Source organism: Plectropomus leopardus, chromosome 10, assembly GCF_008729295.1.
Source record: "Plectropomus leopardus isolate mb chromosome 10, YSFRI_Pleo_2.0, whole genome shotgun sequence".
In the NCBI taxonomy this organism is placed as follows: domain Eukaryota; kingdom Metazoa; phylum Chordata; class Actinopteri; order Perciformes; family Serranidae; genus Plectropomus; species Plectropomus leopardus.
The window spans coordinates 18,776,158-18,790,196 of record NC_056472.1 but is presented as its reverse complement, the minus strand read 5'-3'; the positions used below and the strand labels follow the sequence as shown (position 1 = coordinate 18,790,196).

Genomic DNA, 14,039 nt, shown 5'->3' with positions numbered 1-14,039 from the left:
GGGGCTTTCTGAGAAATGGGTTTTCGGTCTAATAGGACATTTTTTAAACTAATGGGGCTTCAAAATGTGGGGCCGTTGAAGTAATGGCATGGCATCAAGCTGATAACCAAAGTATTTATGGAGCCTGTTAAACTTTTATTAAACAATCAAAAACAGATTAACATTGTATGTTGATATTTTAAATAAGCAGGAATTTCTCTGTCACCTATTGCTGTGCAAAACCACTTTTTTAGAATATAATCCAAGACCCTGACATCACTTGATGCTAATATCTATGCATGAACTCTCAGAAAACAGAGAGGTTTCTTTCTCAGAATAGTAAACATGTTCAACACATTACTCTACTGATTCTTGTAGTTTGTGGCAACAAAATATCTCCTCATGATAATCTACTCATATAAGGAGTTTAGTAGAGGGATGTAAGGTAGAGAATCATCAATTCATAGTTCAGGCAGTAGGTCACACAGGCAGATCAAAAGCTGGAAAGCTAGAAACGAGCAGTGACTTTGTGAGGATCAGGCGATGGGAATGGTGGAAAAAGAGGTTACTGCAGGGCAGGAGGAAGTGGCTGGATCTGAAATGACAGGAGAGTTAGTGTGGTTGCAGAGAACAACAGAATAACTACTTGGATGGACATGTGACATGTATTGACATAAGTCACTGAGTCACAGATGCTTGTAGAACAGTAGTCTGAGGGTGAGGTCAGGACTTTGTCTCACTATCTTCGACATAAATTATATCTTACAGTTGGTATTTGACCCTCAGTTGCACTATTAAGGCAACACTAGTGGATGTTAGAAGTCGCATAGTGTTCCTCCAAATATATAATTCATTACATCCTTAATGCAGCACTCCTAAAAACAAATATCCTTTGACCTTTCAAGACTTCATTAAATGCATCTAGCAGTATTTTCAACAATACTGATTGAAATACTATTGCAGTGGCTTTACTATTGTTGCAGCTGGCTTAAATAAACAATGTATGGAGCGCTGTGTGAGTAATGCTACAAAGTACAATGTTTCATTTATGAGCTGCAAGACACAATAGTAAAGAGAGCCACATTTCATTAAATTTTAATTAAGACAAACGATCTGAGAGGGCACACCATCTCTTAGGCGGCTCTCCCACGTCACGTGACAACCAGATGGACACAACCACTGAGGAGGAGGAAATTATGGCGACCTGCTAATGGATGACAATATATTTGTGGGTTTCTTACTGACTTACACATATACAGTGTATAAACCTCTAAACTAAAACAGAAAAAAACAGCTATAATAGTTTTGTGTGAGGCAACGTCCCAGTGGCAGGAGGTGTGATTTATGATGGGATGACTCTAATGAGAGAAGGTTAGCAACATGTCATTAATGAGATTTCACAGTGCCACAGTAAAGAGGCATCCTATGTTTCTGTTCTCAGTTTGTGGTGCAGTCTTTTTATTGATTATCAGTGGCTTATGACACAAAGGTCCTGTAACTGTGACAAGCTTGTGATGCAATGTAAGGACATGCAGGTGAAATCTCTGCTTAAGAGTCTTTATCAAGGTTTAAAAGAGCTGTATACAACATACAGAGGATTAAAATACACAGAGGACTTAGCTTTCAGCTCTGTTTTTGGTCTCCACCAACTCCCGAGGACAAAATTAGTCTCTTAAGCTGCTAAATGCGCCACCATGTCCAGCAGCTAGTCACTAACTGTGTCTGCTGTTTGCTTGCAGGGTAGTATAAAATTATCAGAACTTTTCCATTGAAAACATCTAGTTTATGCATCTGGAAATTATGTTGATGAGAGCCGTAAGAGTGAACCAAAACAGTTGGTCACAGAAAAATACTCGTTACAGCAGCTTTAAATTTAGAGATCCAAATAAAGTTGATGTGTTTTTTGCATCATGCTTTGTTGATGCAGCTATTTCACTGATTTCATATAAGTCAAAAACATGCTCATTGGATTCTCTAGGAGTTTGAGTCAGGTCAGATCCTGAATACATGGAGCGTGATATAGTCATGCTCAATGAGACAAAATATTATGTGGCATTGCTCTGTGCACAGATTCACTGTGAGGAAACAGCTCCGAACACGAGTCACATTAGTAGAAAATCACATTCCTCCAACCAAACCTCGACTGTTGAAGTCTAATGTCAGCACTTCCCAAGAAGAAAATCACGTCATTTATTTTCCTGTCAGTCAGCCCTGACTAGAGTGCTGTCAGTCACCATAAGCAAAAGAGCCATGAACACACTGCTCTGCTACATACCATTAGGATCGGAAACAGTCACATTTTCAAGAGTTACTGCACCCAGGTTGTCAGAAACACATTTTTCACGAGAGACTTTTGGACGTAATCCAGCCCTCAACATGCTGCTTCAGGACAAGAGGTCTGAGGATGTAACACCATGTGGGATCTTTATGACTTGTACAAGAAATTGCAGCTGGAAAAAGAAAGAAATAGCATTTAAGTAAAGCAAAATAATTTAAACAGAATGCAGTTTAACATGATTTCTAACAGAAACAGCAAATTTCACATTGGCGAAGGTTTTCAAACAGAGAAGATGGTTATGTTATGTATGCAGTCATTAGAGGCACTGTAGAACAGAGAGAGATTGATGGACTTGTGTGCAGTCGCTGCTTGGTCATACTAAGGCGAGCTCCTTACAGTGCTTTCCCCCTGGGCTAGCGAGACTATTGGTCGAAGTTCAGATATAACTTCATTTTCTATGTGGATGAAATGCACCTTAAGGGCAGAGGCAGCGGGTGGAGGAGAGGAAGGAGCTGTGCAGAAACTGTGTTTCCAGCTCACACAGATGCTCGGTGAGAGTCAGAGGCTAGGGCATAAAAGAAATCCATTGTGGCTGTGGAGCTTGACTGCTGACAGAAATTAAATTGTGTGCACAGACTTTTCATATAACAACCCAAGGTCTATGTCAATAGTGCCAGAGTCGCAGTACCATTACCGAGCAGGCAAAAAAAAAAAAAGGCCTTTATGTTTGTACTCCAAATGTCAACCTTTCAGTTTCCTTTATCTCTCTCTCACATGAGCGATTTCTAATAAAGCAAAAACAACACAATTTCTACTGTGAAACATCACTTCAGGACCATCAACATAACAGCCTTCATATCAACAATGAGTAGCTAATAACAAAGCTGCCTGTGTATGTGCTCTGTATTTTTGTTTTCTTTGTGATCACATGAAGGGTCCACATAAGGCAGAGCTGGTCAAACTGTTTGGATTGAGGCCATATTCAGAAGAGAAAAATAGCCATTAGTAAATGGATAAATAGTTTTCAACCAATTGAACAGCAAGATATCAGTGTTTCTAGGCCAGAAAAGATTAATTTTCAATCAAAATTACTACACAACTCATAGATGCAACAATGCCTATGGTAAAGTAGGTGATGGCAGCATGTAAACTCAAAAGCAATGTTTGCAATCTGCCATAAAATGAAAAGACGAAGAAGCAGCTTTAAAGCAGGGAGTAAGATGACATTTCCATCCTAAACTGATGCAGAAAACGCATATATTGGTGCAGAAATACCCACTAGAATGCAGGAAAGGATGTGTTTGACACTCAAAATTTCCTTTGGGGAGTATCCTGGGACCAACCGCTAATATGTGTCCCTGCTAATGTTGAAATACACGATTTGCTGTCACCTGAAGCTCAAGATTACCTGTCCGTTGAAATGTGATGTTAACACGAACAGGCCTAGTCTACTATTCTGCTAAAGTTTATATACAAAATGTGCATTCAGCAAATTTATACATCTGAAAACTCAAATAAGTAAACGGTAAAAACGATAAGCTAACATGGGAAACAAACTCCAGTCTCCTGGGTGAAAGTCCTGTGCTTTACCAATTCATCCACCACAACTCCCCCCATATGTCAGTTTGTCCCCTGACTTTCTGGCAGTTAATCTTAGAGAATTTAATTTTTTCTTTAAAAAAATATAAACTTCTGATTTTTTAGAATATCCACATTTTTCCTTGTAAATCTGTGAGATTTTTCTCATGAATTTTCTACATTAATCTCAGAGAACATTAAAGTTTTTTTCCTTTAAAATTTACAAGTTTAACCTTAGGATTTCTTCCTCAGCCATCATACAACAATTCGTTATCTCATCAGGAAAATCAACCAATATGAAACAATCTGTTTGGGAATGCAAACTGTAAGATAACACTACCATAAGGCTTTTAAGCTGTATTTATTTGTTGATTTCTTTCCCATTTAATATGCTGTATGATCAATGGCGTTTATGCTGATTCAGTATGTAAATATTATGGCGTATTTACAATTCCCAGTAAAAAGTTTCGCTTCAGTTTTTAAATATAGAATGAATGCACAGCTGTTTTTACAATCTGAACCCCATCACTGAAACCACTGTGTTCCACTGAAGCACACCCCCCCCTAAATATAGTATCTCAACAGACTGCAGAGTGAGATCTTGATTCAACTAGACAAGATAGTCACAAAATTCCCAGCTCAGTCTTCGTCCCTATTGAATCTCTGGAGACAGATACAGTGCTCAAACGAATATCAGATTGACAGATTGATACATGAGGATGCCGGACGTGTTGATAGTAGCAATCTGTATGAAACACAGGCCAGAGCAGCGAGGAGAAATTACTTATTTTTTTGATGCATGGATCCCGCTGTTGAGCCTAGTTCACAGAAAGTTCAGTTGAGCAGCAGTCTCTGTCTTGGTCCTTTTGAATGGATTCACTCTCCACTATCTCTCTGGCAGGCCGAGGGTAATGGATGAGGTGCAAGGTTCCAACAAAAAGCACATCTGCATCCACACGATAAAGTGTCTCACAAAGGAGAGGCAGGTTTCTTTGAACAGGAGACCCTCTTGGAGTTTCCCACACATGGTCCTCATAAACAGTTGAGGTCCGCAAGTAACCAAAATGTTACTCTTTTGAGATAAACTGCTGAAAATACATGCAACTAAGTCCTAAAAAACAATTGACTATGCTGCAACCAGACGCTCACACAGACACACTCATGCATTTTCACCACTGACCACAACTTCATATGACATAATGATAATATCTGACCCAGAATATTCTAGCAATGGCTTTGGTGTTAACAGTTTTTAGATGTGTTTTACTCTTTGCCTTTGGTCCATTATTGAGCACATGTCATTGCTCAGGGTAGACAGTATTGTGTAATTGACTGGCTGGCCCTGAGGCAACTGGAGATTTTAGGCATCTCTGTGGTCACACCTCAGTGCCTCACAGTTGGCAAGGCTGGGCTTGCAACAAATCACACTCCAATGACAGCCACGCTCGTCTTTCGCTGCTCGCATCCAGTGGAATTGCAGCAACAGCAACAAAAGGGACTGCAAGCCAAGGGCAGCACATTTAAATATTACTCAGCACCAAAAATCTAAACTCTGTCTGCAAATCAGGTACAACTAGTTCCGGTCAGAGATCAGAGAGCTGTGAGCACATGGTGGAAGCACTTACCCCGCCTGTAACCTAAGAAATGGCTGGGAAACCTCTGCTCGAGCAAATGGGAAGGTCTGGCGGGGGAAATGTATTGTCTGGGCGCTTCAGAGAGAGAACAGATGGGGACCTGCTCCTGTTGTTGGGCCAACAGGACACTTGAACAGGCAGATTGCACATTTACATTCACGCCTCAGAAGTGGAGGCATTACGAGCCAGTGCTTTTTACAGAGTGACATGTATTGTTGCATCAAACATGTGGTCTAGGGCCAGTGTTCCAACCTGGGGGTCTCCTTCAAGGGGCAACAAGATAAATCTTTCTCTCTTTTTTAAAAATTTGTTTATCTTAGCTTTTTTCATGCAAATATTTGGAAAAATGTTCCTGACTTGTGGCCTTTAGCTAACCAGATAAGGTGTGTGCCCCATAGGCCTGAGGCTTCTGCAGCAGCCCAGGTTCCAGTCCAGCCTGGGGCCCCTTGCAGCATGTCATTCCTCCCCTTTCTCTCCCACCTTTCCTGTCTCTCTTCAACTGTCCTACGAATAAAACGAAAATGCCCCCAAAAAATAATCTTTAAGAATAGGCCACATCAGAGTAAAATTTGTAACATGAGACGAGGGATCACAAAATGACACGGTTTCATTTTTGGGGGTGAAAAAACGACATGGCCATTTCACAAGAGTCCCTTGACCTCTGACCTCAAGTTATCTGAATAAAAATGGGTTCTTACAGACATGCCCACTTCATTCAATTACTAATCGAGGCAGTCAGGTAAGAAAACTATTTTGAAATGCAAAACAATGGATTTGAAAACTTGAGACAAAAAATATAATTAATCATGAATAGCATTGGAAATTCTGAGATTAATCGCAATTTAAACACTCAACAATTTGACAGCCCCAGTTGGGGTCCGTTGGTCTGGAGGAGCCGATCGCTGTCAGTGCATAAACGTGCAGGTTCACTAATTCATCTGAGACTTTATACAAATCAAAATTGGAACGATTGTATATTAAATGTGACGATATTAATTATTACTTGCAAATTCAAAATGATCTATATAAAATCAGTAATCCTATATGGGACAAACAAGAGGCAAGGGAGACACAAGTGCAAACAATTGCCAGCGTCGTTTCTGGGGACACAAATGTATTCAAATTATGCCTGGTGGTCAGAGTGCATCCCAAAAATCCTCCAGTTTGATTTTATCCCATCTATCATTATTCTCTTTGGCAAACACAATGCCATTGGTTCCCAGAAGAATTATAGGGCAGCACTGCAGAAGACAAACAATTTACTGGCACTTTGCCTCACTGAACAGCACTGTCAGCCTGCCAGGAACCATCCATTTTAAACAATACATGTTTTAGTCACCAAGCTGCACATTTCTTGGACACAATAACTCACAGTATTCATAGAACCATTGAAGTTAAGCCAACTACTTAAAATAATAGAAGCTATTCAAACACTGGAAATGCATACTTGCATCACATAGATTTCATTTTATGTTTTATGCATTTAGATTACCAAATATTGCATCTTCAAATGAGCAGATAGGGTGTGCTCAAAAAAACAAAACAAATACCATCACCCTCCACTCCTCTATTCAATATATTGTGCTCGAAACTACCTCACCTTTAAAGAGGAAGAGCAGATAAGATTCTTCTTGGCAGGCTTTTCTGCATTAACTCCCTCTCCTACCAGAGTGTAAATTAAGAGGGGAGCATGTGCAGTGTGCCGAAGCAGGAATGTGGGCCTGAGGCAGAGCAGAGCCGAGCAGCGGGATGCTCTAGGGGAGCTGGAGGCCACATTATGCTGCAGCAGGGCCAGAGTGCTCAGCGTCTGACAGCCCTGCGCCCTCGGCGGACACACCAGGACCACTGCCACTGTATTCTCAGGACATTTACATTATTCAAAGATAAATGCATTGTCAATTTTGTGTCTCCCAACACTAGATATGTGTGCCGCTTCACTCCTCCCGCAGCCAAAGGTGGGCTCACCTCCGCCAGCTGCAAGACACACTACAAATGAAATCAAATGTCTTTCTCGATGGTGCAGAATTACTTAACCCTGCATGCTGCCACTGTGCTCTTGGATTTTAGATTGTGATGCAGAGGGCTGTAGGTAAGGAGGACAATGGAGGAGGGAAATGTGGCTTTGCATTTGGGTAGTTTTAAAATGTAAGATTCATACTGTGGCTTAGTACAATGCGAAGGAGGATTATAAAGGGGATAAAGAACACTGTTTCTGTATGTTAATGAAAGACGTCATCTCTACAAAGCCAGATAATAGTTTACCAAAAATGTCCTCTGTTAAGTGAAAATAGGCGAATTTTAGACTTGATAAGGTGTACTCGATAAAAGAAACACAATACATTTACATTTTTGTGCCTAAATAGTAATTACCTCGATTCTTAAATACTTTGAGGAAATAACCTCTACCTTGTCTATGCACTACTCAGCCATCTACTTTTTGAGATCTGAAACTCAGAACAGCTGTCTCAGGAAGACTTAGGGGTTTGAGAGAGTGAGGAAATATGGACACTGGCTTTAAATTTGTAACATGTTTGTATCAAGTTGTAAAATGACACAAGAGATGTCAAACTTGATCTAAATGTCACAGTTGACCTGTAGAAAGGGTTAAAGCTTGAGATGTATTGTAAAACAATGTTGCCTTTAAAGATTTAGATAAATTCAGTGTCACACTGAATATTTGCAATGTGTGTTTAACACAATATAAATTTAATTACCCTGAACAAAGCTAAATTGCTCTTTTTTGATTTGATATTTCACAGATACACAGTGACATGATGTATTTTTTGTTATTGTCCTCTAATCTCATGAAAAGTCCTAAACCTTCAACTAATTAAACCTGCTAATAAGTGTTTCTTTTCTTTTTAGCTTTTTTGCCTTATATTTCTTTTCCTCTGCAGCATGGTCGGCAGGAAAACAAGGCTGGCACTGTAAATTCTGCAAACCAAGGATATGTTACATTTGTACATTTCATATATATCATATAATTGTTTCTAAAGTTACATAACATGTATATGAGCTGAGTTTCTAATCAGGAGAAGTATGAGATGATGGATGCAAAACTGCTGCCAAGCTGTAGACCAGTGTTTGAGACCAGCTGTGTTTTTTGAGGACTTGTTGTGACATTTCCAACCATCTTTGGGACGAAAACAATCATGTATTTTTTAAAGTGCCTGTCGGCATATGTTGATTGTTGCAACATCAGCCGGCTATTTTTTAAAGGTAAGTTTGGCGCTGGCCATGTTTGTGGTGGCAATACTGCATATTTTAAGTCAAAACATGACACAAAAAAATAAAATTTGAAACGGAAATTTAACGTTTGAACTTATTAGCAAATGAAGCATATAAATGTATACATGTTCGTGGTTTGCAGAAATGTACAATGCCGACATTTATGCTGGCGTTTGGGTTTTTCTCTGAGTTATTAATCTCAGCTGTTGTCCAAAAACTATGAAAAATACAGCAATTAGTCACGTTGTTACACTGAGTGACATGCTTGCTTCATTGCCATGATTGTGTACACTGTAGTTTATTTTCAAGTCAATGCCACCTACACTGTCCTGCTGCTGTAAATACTTGCTAGAGCGAATAACCCACGGCTTAAAATAGTCCCTAAGAAATGTGCTGTTTCCTCCTGTTTGAATAACATTTGCTAAAACAAACAGTGCTTGGCTGTTTCGGGAAATTATTTGGCCTTTCATAAAAATTAAGCTTTGCATAGAAACAGGGAAAGTCATAATGTTTTCGGGACATACTAACGCATTGCTGATTTTTGGTCTATTGATTTTCATGCCACATACTCCAAGCTGGTTTTAATATTTCAGATATCATTTCTCTACAGTGAATTTTCTTTCAATACGATATTACCTCTGTTGTCCATAAACCATCCTGTGTGTCAGACTGATAGAGATGCACCTTAGATCCTCAGCAGAGCCAAGACCTCCAGGGAAGCGGGATCCAGTTTCTGTCCACTGTGAAGGAGAAGTTAGAGAGGACAGACTGTGGGATTGATGTTGAAACTTCCTTCCATGGATGAATTGTTAACTTTAATACTAAAACTTATGAATATACTTATTCATTCAACAATCCATCTCTCATATCTAAAAGTCACAGACTATTTTACTGAAATAATGTGTCTGGGATTACAAATGAAAACCACACAGGATCATTCTTTATCCAGCAGACAGATTAAATTCCAAACCCTGTTACTGTAATAGGCACACTTGTAGCTTGCCATGAATTAGAGCTCTAATTATATTAGGTACTATTTTAAACAAAATAACACATTTCTTATGATCCATAGGTGTAATTTATAGCAAAGCCAGGTTCATTTTCCTGGGCAATCAATTTCGTGGTGTAGCAGAAGACTAATATAATTATGTAAAGCGCTGAGAGCTGAGTATCGCAGTCAGCACAGAAGGGTTTTTCGAAGATAAATGAAGATGCAATTTATTCACTCATAATTTCATACAGAAAATGCCGTGAAAGAAATCCATATGAGCATCAGAAAAGGGTAGAGGCACTAATACTTTTTGATATAGACTAGCAGAGCATTGTAGTCAAGGCTCGGGTAATGTATGAGTTACTTCAGGTTTCCTCACATCAGTGAGCTATCTTTCACATGAGGAAGGAGGAGAAGAGCCTTTTGGCCAAGCCCCCTAAATCATACCCAGAGGAGCGAGTCATTTATTATAGTTACAATTATATCAATATCACTAACACATAAGAGCTGCGATAAATCCACGCACATCAGTTTCTGTGACAACATGCATGATCAATGTGAGGAGGTTCCTCAGCTGCAGTTATTCTTAGCAGTTTGGTTGCAGTGTTTTATGAATCAGCAAGCCATCCTCGACTCAAAACTCAGTGTGCTTAGATCCATATTTTCAGCTTCCAATCAAATCATATCTTTCTTCATAGTTTCTATAATGCATGCATCAACCCACAGCCCTGCTGTTATGGCGTACTGTGCAAAACAAAGGACCACCTACACTTCGCTGGGAATCCATTACAGTCAGCTGCAGAGACCAGGGGCTGGCAGAGTAAAAATTCATTTTTAAAGGGACAGTTCACCCAAAAATCAACAATAAATATTTGTCCTCTTACCTGAAGCGCTATTTATCAGTCTTAATTGTTTTGGTGTGAGTTGCAGAATAGTGGAGATATCAGCCGTAGAGATGCCTGCCGTCTCAGCCCGTTCCCATTCCCAAATTGTTAAATTCAGAGGCTTGGTCAGTAATTTCAGTGTCAGACACTGACACAAAAAGGTACCTTTCGAGGTGGTTTGATATGCGGCTGAGTAGCATCAGTTCACAGTGCAGCAGTATGATATGCTGCCACACTGTGTCAGTTGAGTGGGAGAGGAAGTGGATGGGCCCAACAAACCCAAAACTTTCACTTGGGAGCCTGCTGTTTGCTTCCAGTGTGAATGTTTATGATGTTTTTGAGTTGCTTTTTCTATGCCTTACCACATGCTTTTGTTGTACAAGGAAATACACTTAAATACCAGGTGTTTTACTATGCAAGTTTACCTTGAAAAACTGTATGCATTTAATGGGCAAAACTGTAAACTGTCTGTGAAATTGAAGTGTATTTTAAAAGATAATGCATGTTACAGGTGTAAATTGACATGGCATCCCAGCACATCAGATGTAGGCAGATAGCTAGTGCTTCATATGTAAATGTAAAAAAGTCCACTGACTAAGCTGCAATATTTGACAAGGTGGTTTGAGAATGTGTTGGCCTTTTCTCCAATTTATGGAACTATAGATGACACTTGGTCTGTGGTGCTCAAAGCTCCAAAATATACATTTGAAAAACTCAGCAACAAAGTTTCTTTCCAGATATCACGACTCGGTTACTCAAAATAATCCACAGACCATGGTTGTGTGATCAGGCACAATGAGCCATCCAAGAATCCACCTAAATTTTGTTTAATGTCGCAAACATCAAGGAAGTCTGGCACCTATCAGTGTTGCTGCTGCTAGTTTTTACACTGAACTGAGATTGTAACAAGTATTAATTAAAATTAACTTAATCAAATACAAATCATCACAAAATCTAATGCAAATGTTTCGCTACCAGCTAACACAATGCAAATAATTTCAACTTAATATTTTATAACTCACATTTTACTCAGTCCAACATTGTTACCAGGGAACCCAGGTTTCTGCTGCCAGTGGTGCAGGAAAGGGACCACACCTGAATTCAGTCACCCTCAATCAAGCCAGGCTCCTCCTCCTTCACCACACCTCCTCAGACCTGCTCCTCCTCAGACCTGCTCCTCCTCCAGACCTGCTCCTCCTCAGACCTGCTCCTCCTTCAGACCTGCTCATCACAGCAGCGTGCATCTTCTGCTAACTCTCATAGCACCACTGAACTACCTACTATCAATGTTTACATCTCACACTGTCACAAGAAAGCGTCTCTTGTCCATTTTTCCCTCTGGCATTGGTGCAGTTGGTGGGTGTAGTTCAGTAAAAAGAAAATAATTCATATGTGAAACTGTTAAATTCTGTGGATTATCTTGAGAGACAATGTCGTTGAATTTTTCAGATGTATTTCTGTGTCATTGTGAGCACCACTAGAGTTCAATTATATTGGAGATAATGCAGAGATCTCTACAGCCAATATCTCCAACACTCGACAACTCGCACCTAAATAATCTAGATTCATGAACAGTGATATAAGTAAAAGGAAAATATTCATTTTTGAATATGATGTTAGCTGTCAATTAAAGGTTTTAGGGGCTGAAGATGAAGCCTAAATAATGCAAAATAGTGAGATGGCATCCAGTGCAGCTGTCTTATTATTTGCTCTTCACCTTTAACAAATACTTTATTTGGTCATTTTGGGATTATTTTACTTTGCTTAGTGTTCATGGATCAACATGCAATATACTCCCTTTAAGATTATACCTACAGAAGGACAGATGTAGCCTCCTACAACAAAACAAAAATAACAAGTATTCACATGGATGTGATACAGCTCTGCAGTGTTACAGCCTGTTTCCTTTCGGGTGGAAAAATGCAGTGTAGGCTTTATGAGTTGGCAAACAACACAGATGCCCCCAACATGAACAGAGTGTCTGCCTCCTCTGCTTATTCACCTCCACTCTGTGTGGTGGATCCTTAATGACAGCAGAGGCCAGAGGACAGGAAGGACTTCTGACAACAGTGTCCTCTAACATTCACACCCTCTGTCAGGATTTACAGATGGTCAGGGTGAGTGATACAGATCAGATGTCCTTCCTCCTGATGTCTGATACCAAAGAGGTACTGGAAATCAACACAAATGAGGAAAGAAAATATATCCTGTCTGTCAGATAATAAACTGAAACAAAATATGATAGGATTTGAAATTGGTTATAGAAACTCATAATACGAGCAATGTGGAGGAGTGAAGAGGACTACATGGGAAAAACAAAACCAAAATTATATTTTGTAATCTCCTCCAATTTGCATGATTATGTAAGAAATTATGAAGCAAAACACAAAAATAAAAGCACAATTTCAAGTCCTTTATTTATAGAAAAAATGTATTTTAGATACTAAAACATTCTCTTTTATCTTCTTTTAAACATTGTTTTTATTGAACATGTCAAGTTTGACAAAAATAATCACAAGTAAAATGAAGGGAAATTAAAATGTGAGTTATGTTTGGTTACATGGTGTCTTCCAAATTCTGTTGTGTGGTACACAACACAACATAAAACATTCTCTTCAATTAATATAAATAAAAAATTCAATGTAATCACAGGCAATTTCATAAAAGCAACTTCTACATCACATATTGGCACAATAAAAGAAGGCACTCGATTTCATTCATGTTAATAAATACCATCATGTTGTTCTTTGAAACATGTTCAGAAGAAATGCAATTAAATACGCAAAATGTAGTTTATATTCAAGCTGTTTTGTTTTTCAGTCTGGAAAAGACAAGAGAAAAGTATTAACAAGTAAATAAACAAACGTGCACAGGTCAAATGTAATCTTGTAACTTTCTCATCACAAAGGATGAAAGAGGCAAATTATTTTAAATCTGATTTCTCTGAAACTGGATCCTGCACTCCAGCTTTTAATCTATTTGTTGTGTATTAGCACTTCTGGTTTGATTGAATTACATTAGAGTCAACAACAATAATGCATCCTACACTCTACAGTAAGTTTCCTCAAATCATCAGTTTGAGAGATAACAGCAGAAGTCACAGAACTATTGCTCCATTAGGCTACGAGAAATAAATAAGTTGTGGGATTCTGTAAAACCAAAGCAGACCTTCAGGCCCATTTTATCTTTCATGTCCCCTGCTCCAAACCACTCTGCAGTTCTGAAACCAGTTCAGACTAAGCGCCAGTCCATCTGTAGTTCTTGTCAGGCTTTGTTTTGAGGTGAAATCCTTTCTCTTCTCACTTCCGTTCACCGATTTGTTGTGAAATTCAGTCTAGATCCGATGATAATCCACAAAACCCGCGTTTAACAAAAGTCAAGGAACATTTTCTTACTGATCTTAATTTCTCCTGCGACGTCTCCACAACTCGCGCTCCTTCTTGTCTCTGGAGCCAGCGCGTGCAGAG

The 14,039-nt window shown here is 39.2% G+C and overlaps 1 long non-coding RNA gene across 1 annotated transcript; it reads right to left on the bottom strand.

Moving 5' to 3' along the window:
- Positions 1-370: 370 nt before the first annotated feature.
- On the bottom strand, positions 371-11,653 carry LOC121948770. The gene is made up of 4 exons (XR_006106183.1): positions 11,595-11,653; positions 9,334-9,437; positions 2,255-2,429; positions 371-574 (listed from the first exon to the last, which is right to left on the bottom strand). It is a non-coding gene; the product is annotated as an uncharacterized LOC121948770 (long non-coding RNA).
- Positions 11,654-14,039: the final 2,386 nt, after the last annotated feature.